Source organism: Lactuca saligna, chromosome 3, assembly GCF_052625555.1.
Source record: "Lactuca saligna cultivar CGN05327 chromosome 3, ASM5262555v1, whole genome shotgun sequence".
NCBI lineage: Eukaryota > Viridiplantae > Streptophyta > Magnoliopsida > Asterales > Asteraceae > Lactuca > Lactuca saligna.
The window spans coordinates 58,387,240-58,393,439 of NC_136419.1; positions in this window are offsets into that span (position 1 = coordinate 58,387,240).

The window sequence follows — 6,200 nt, forward strand, 5'->3', positions numbered from 1 at the left end:
GCTTTTAGTTCTTTGTGGAATAAGAAGGAAATGGTTCCATGCATGCATGGCATACATGCATGCTTATGTGTTTTGAAAGGTGGCTGGGTACGCCCAGCGTAAGCTGGACGTACGCCCAGCGTAATGGCTCGAATAGTTGCGGGTAGTCGAGTGAGTACGCCCCGCGTACTCTCAGGAATCCCAAATCCTATTTTTAGGGTCAGCCACTATATAAGGAATATGATGGTTCACCCCTCAGCCTCCTTATACTCATCTTCAACCTCAGAGAAACCCTAATCTCGTATTCTCTCCATACTTAAGTGTCTTTGACCTTGAAAAACTTGTATTGGCAAAAGAAGGGCTTGAAGGAGAAAAGGGAAGTTATCAAAGAAGAAGAAGAACATGTGGAACTTGTGGATCTGAAGTAATACCACCCTTTGGAGCTGGTTTAAGGTATAAAGCTTCTTGCTTGGCCTTCATATTGCTTAGATCTATGTATTTTGAAGCTTTGTTATCATTCTTGTCCCTAAAGTCTTCATCTTGTTGCATAGTCCGATGTGGTCAAGTGTAGCTATCCATTCAGACCTTTGGAGAGGTCTTGAGTGATAAAAATGAGGTCCCAAGGGCTGTAGTTATTCCATGTATGAGTTATGTGGGTCTTAATGGATTATGACCTTGGATTAAGAGCTTAAGGACGTCCCAAGTGATAAAGTCTGACACTTTATGATTTCTAATCATATTTGGCCTATGGATCTAAAGTTTGGGCTTAAGAGCTTAAGCCATTAAGCTGTAAGAAGGACTTAATAGAGTTCGCAGTTACGCCCCGCGTAACATGGTGGTACGCCCCGCGTAGCGGGCCAGTGCCCCGTTTCACTTTAGCGATCTTTGTTGTACGCAAGGAGAGTACGCCCTGCATACTCCTCCTGTGGACTTCCTTTTGGGCCTTTGTGTTGGGCTATTGGTGGGTTGTTGGTGTTTAAGCCAAGTCTGGAAATTATGAATAGAGTATTTTGGGCCCAATTAATATTATGAATATTGGATTTAGGCCCATTTGGTGAGGTAGGCCCAATTTGGTAAATTGGGCCAATGTTGGACTTTGTGTGAGATTGGGACTTTGGTATTGGCCTAATAAGTGGAAGTATGTTGACTTAATGCTTATGCTTGTTATGTTGGTTAGTTCAGGATTTGCGGTGAGTTGGTGGTTCGAGAGTCTGCTTCTTCCGTTTAGAGTATCGGTATCCGCAAGGTGAGTTATCCTCACTATATCGATAGGGTCTAAGGCACCAAGGCCGGCCCTTTATTGGATTGTGATTCGGATATGGTTGTTATGTTATTTCTTGACATGTCTGCATCCTGGTAGCTAGGATGGTATATGCTAGAGACCTGATTAAGGTCAGTTTCCCGATATGTAGAGTGATGCTATGCTAGTGACCGGTTAGGTCGGTAACCTGGTTAGGGTAATGATATGTTATGTGATATGCTTGATCGGTTTGTTGACTATGACTGTTATATGATTGTATGTTATGTGCACATGGACTAGACATGGGTTGAGGCGGGTCCTGCTTGTGCTGTAGGCCAAGATACCCAGGGCGGACCGGTTGTTCCAAAGGCCCAGCGAGCGGTCCGGATAGGCTGTAGGCCCCACGAGGGCGGACCAGACGTGCCGAGGCTCGGAGAGTGGTCCAGACGTGCCGAGGCTCGGAGAGTGGACCAGGCCGACTGAAGGCCCGATGCGGGCAGACCAGTCATACTGTAGACTCAGAGAGTGGACCAGGTGGGTTGAAGGCCCGGTGCGGGTGGACCAACCACACTGTAGACTCGAAGGACATGACTAGACTCGGAGGGTGGATCCGGTGGACTGAAGGCCCGATACGGCGGACCAGTCACACAGTAAACCCGATATGCATGGCTGTTCTATGTTCTGTTATGTTATGTATGCTTTTTATGCTATGGGCCGGAAGGCAATATGTTATGGGCCGGAAGGCAATATGTTTTGGACCGGAAGGTCGTAGCCTGGAAGGGCGTATATGTGGTTGGTATTTTGGGGGTATTTCACTAAGCTTTCAGGCTTACAGTTGTGGTTTAATGTTTTTCAGGTTCTTCAGGAGACTGTGGCAAGGCAAAGGCGTGATCGTACCGTTCCTCGCGTTTATGTTTTATGAAATGGACCTGGGAATATTCTGATAAATAATGTATTGAAAACCTTTTTGTAATAATGTTATTAAAATGAATTGTTTTGAAAAGTTTAAATTATGTTGAAATTTTTGGTCGTTACATTTATATGAAAAAGAAAAGTAAAATTTCACCTATCATTTTATACACCATCATTTTTGCAATGCGGATTAAACCATATCTCATGCTTTCATCTAAAAAACAGGAACCAAATAACTATCACTTGTGTATTCATATGCAATTATTATTGAACCAAATCTATCACAATTGAGTAAACTATAAGGAACAAAAAGGTAAAGTTGCTCAATAATTATAGAGTCCACTTGAAAACATAACTTAAAGGTTACTCCGGATGCCACTCGCATCTGCAATACTTTCAGAAGTTTCCTTTTTGGAAAAATCCCTATTAACAACAAAATAGCAATAAGATTAGTATGCAATCAGTTTACAACAGTACATCCCTTCTTCCATGACATAGTCTCTTAGGCATTGCATCAAACACCTTGTGTGCAGCATGAAACTTACCTACATGAGAAATATTATGAGAAGTGTTTCACTTACATGCCTAGTCAAAGAAGAGAAACATTAAGTTTATGTTCAAGGTTTTTCATCCTCAATATTCTATAGCACCAGTGTCCCTGTAATAAGAAAATCACAAAAAACAAACATGTATTAAATAATAAAATGGGAAATTTAAAAATGCTCAGTTTGATAAATTGCAAGGTTAGCTGGTTAAACTCTAAAAAAAATTGAATCCCATATAATTTTTTAATTGTAAATTGATATATAAAACAAAAACAAAATCACAAAATGTTACATGATTAAAACCTAGATGGGTATCATATCCAAAAGCTGAGCAAGATTGGTACTCCAAGATACCGATATCATCTGTCGATATCCCCTGTGTTGGTCAATTAGGGGTTGGTACTCCAAGTAGATTCAAATAGTCAAACCGAATAATCCCCGCCTTCACAAATTTGTGAAACTCGATTCAATATGTAAAATATAATGAACTCATTTACCAAACAATTATTGAAACATACATAAACACAGATCAATAGATGAAGGCAGATGGCCAGAAGTGTAACAGATACGCATTGATAAAGAAGGGGTAGCAGTACCTTACCAATTAAATGTTTACTCAACCCAAAAACAGCCCTGCTCTTTGGTTATTCATCGATAGCTAACGATGTTCCAAATTCTGAAGTTATGGCGACAAAATGTGAGCAGCCCTAATTGACGCCCTGCTCCCTTTGGTTATTTATCGATAGCTACCGATGTTCCAAATTCTGAAATTGTGTCGACGAAATGCGAGTAGCCCTAATCGATTACAGTGGAGACGGTAGTGGTGGCAGTCGGGGAGAAGCAAAAGTGAGAACAGTTGAAATCACTGTTCTCTCCAAATCTAGGGAAGAGAGCAGTGGAGACGATCGATCGATTGTGGGATGATTTTACCCTAGAAATCAATGATAGAAAAGATGTCGAACAGTTTATAGAGAGACGGAGGGTTTTAGAGAGGCGGTACGAATTGGAGAGGCGTTGGGAAGCATCTAGATAAATATCCAGATAAATGGGCGGTGGGTTTTCTAAAGAGATAACACGTAGGGTGTGTTTTCTAAAGAGATAACATGTAGTAGTGCCAACAGTCAAAAAAATAAAATAGATTTAATAAATAAAAAAATCCAGCCAACTACAGCAAAGTACTGTTCACTAAGGTGATTCAAAATTAAACTATATATAAATAAGAAATCGAGTGAATGAACTTGTCTAGCTTGACAATATTGCTATTGCGAAATGGGCAATGTCTTTTTTCCTTAAAGTATGTTTCAATGTATTGATAGTTGATATTTTCGAGGTCGTGATAAGGTTATCGATGGGTACACATGATTCATTGATAACGAAATTGATTAAGGCAGTCCATAAAGTGATGCAACAGGTGTTCGTGAATTGATTCATGAGAGGTAAATATGTTTTAGTATTAGCCATTATTTAAGGATATATAAATATGTTTAAGAATTGAATGGAAATTATCTATGCATGGGGACTTTATGGTGATATAACACCTTATGTTGAGAGGATGTTTCATAGGAGAATACAAAAATGTCAAGCTTGGCAGGCAAGACCTATCTTTAGCTTCAACTTTGAAGTGACAAAGAAAATAGTGAAAAAAAAAAATAGAGTTCGTCTACATATGTCATAAAGGTTCAAAGTTGGGTTATTTTTTAGATTTTTTTATCGAATAGCCTATTTTAAAGTCAAAAAAAATATGATTTCCTAACCTACAAATTTGAAGTATGATATGTCTATGGATAGCTCTTGATACAAAAAAGACAATGAAAAAGAATTAACTTGAATGGAGTTCGTATGAAATAATTATAAATATTATAACTTACGAAGAAAAAAAATTTAATGTACTCCACTTTTTCGCAGATGATGTCTCCTTTTTAAAATTTCACAAACGGTGGCATGTGAAAATGATGTCTATTTTATTTTATTTTATTTATTTATTTATTTATTTTTTTGAGTTTTTGCTATTTTTTTAGAAACCCTTCGGAAATATACTAATATGTATGGTTACTTTCTCTAAATAAGAAGGTCTTATTTGATTAAATGGTGGGCCACATTTACTTTGCAAGTCTTTCAACTCTTGAAAGATCAAAATGATACGACGGTCATCAACATTTACTTTGCAAGTCTTTCAACTCTTGAAAAGACCAAAATGACATGACGGACAACTGAAAGCGATCAACAAGGTTTTTGAAAGCCACGAATTTTTGGTGTATTGGCATAGACTTGTGTAGCTACAGTAATTTTTTCGTGAAAGTGATCACTTTTAATCCTTATTTGTCAAATTTTTATTTACAGTCTTCTAATAGACATTAGATTTATAATTTATCCCTTCTACTTTGTAAACTTTTATATATTACTTAGGGCGTGTTTGGCAAAAGTAGCTGTTAGCTGGAAGCGGGTAGCGGTTAGCTGGTAGTGGGTAGCTGGTAGCGTGTAGTTGGTAGCTGGTAGCGGGAAGCTGTAGCTTTAATTTGTTATATGAATGTTTGGCAAAAGTAGCTAGAAGCTTTTGAAATATATAAAATTACATAAAAGGATAATTGATTAAAAATAAAATATATATATAAATATATTTTTAAGGGTAATTATGGAAATTGATTTCAAAAGCTCCGGAGTGTTTTGTTAAAAGCTACATGAAGTAGCTTTTAATATCGGAGCGTTTTGTTAAAACTAAAAGCTAAACGCTCGTACTGCCAAACGAAGCTTTTTGTTTAAACTAGAGCGTTTTGTCAAAAGCTAAAAGCTAGAAGCTTCCAAACGCTTCTAAAAGCTCCGTACCAAACACGCCCTTAATCATTTTAATGGCTCCTACTAATACTATTATTATAATATATATATATATATATATATATATATATATATATATATATATATATATATATATATATATATATATATATTAAAATGTTAACGTTTTGTATTTTATCATTATAAATTTAAATTCATTTTCAATAAAGTTTATTTTTACTATGATATATTTTATCATTTTAAATTTATAATTTTAACGACCGGTTAATTTAAGAATTTTTAACTTGTTCTAGCAACATCTATTTACATATATCATATACAATACTTACTATTTTGCCACTTTGGCGTCAAAGCAGATCATCACAGTCTGTTGGATGAAAAACTGTTTATGATTCATCTGAATTTCTATATTTCTTTATTTGCAACATATAGTAATTGTAACAATTCTACAGTTATAATATTTGATAATTAATAAAATCAAGTTTATGTTTTGTTAATTATAATTATTAAGATTTCTATAAAAAAAATTAATTTAGCAAATTAAATACGTGCGATTTTGATGTTTCTAAAAAATATTAAATATTTTGAAGTACAATCTAAAAACTAATCAAATACTAGTCGGAATTTTTACAAATATCATGTCTACTATTTTACAACTTTAGTGTTAATATAAATCATCACAGTCTATCGAATGGAAAAATATTTATGTTGCTATAATAATTCAACCGTTG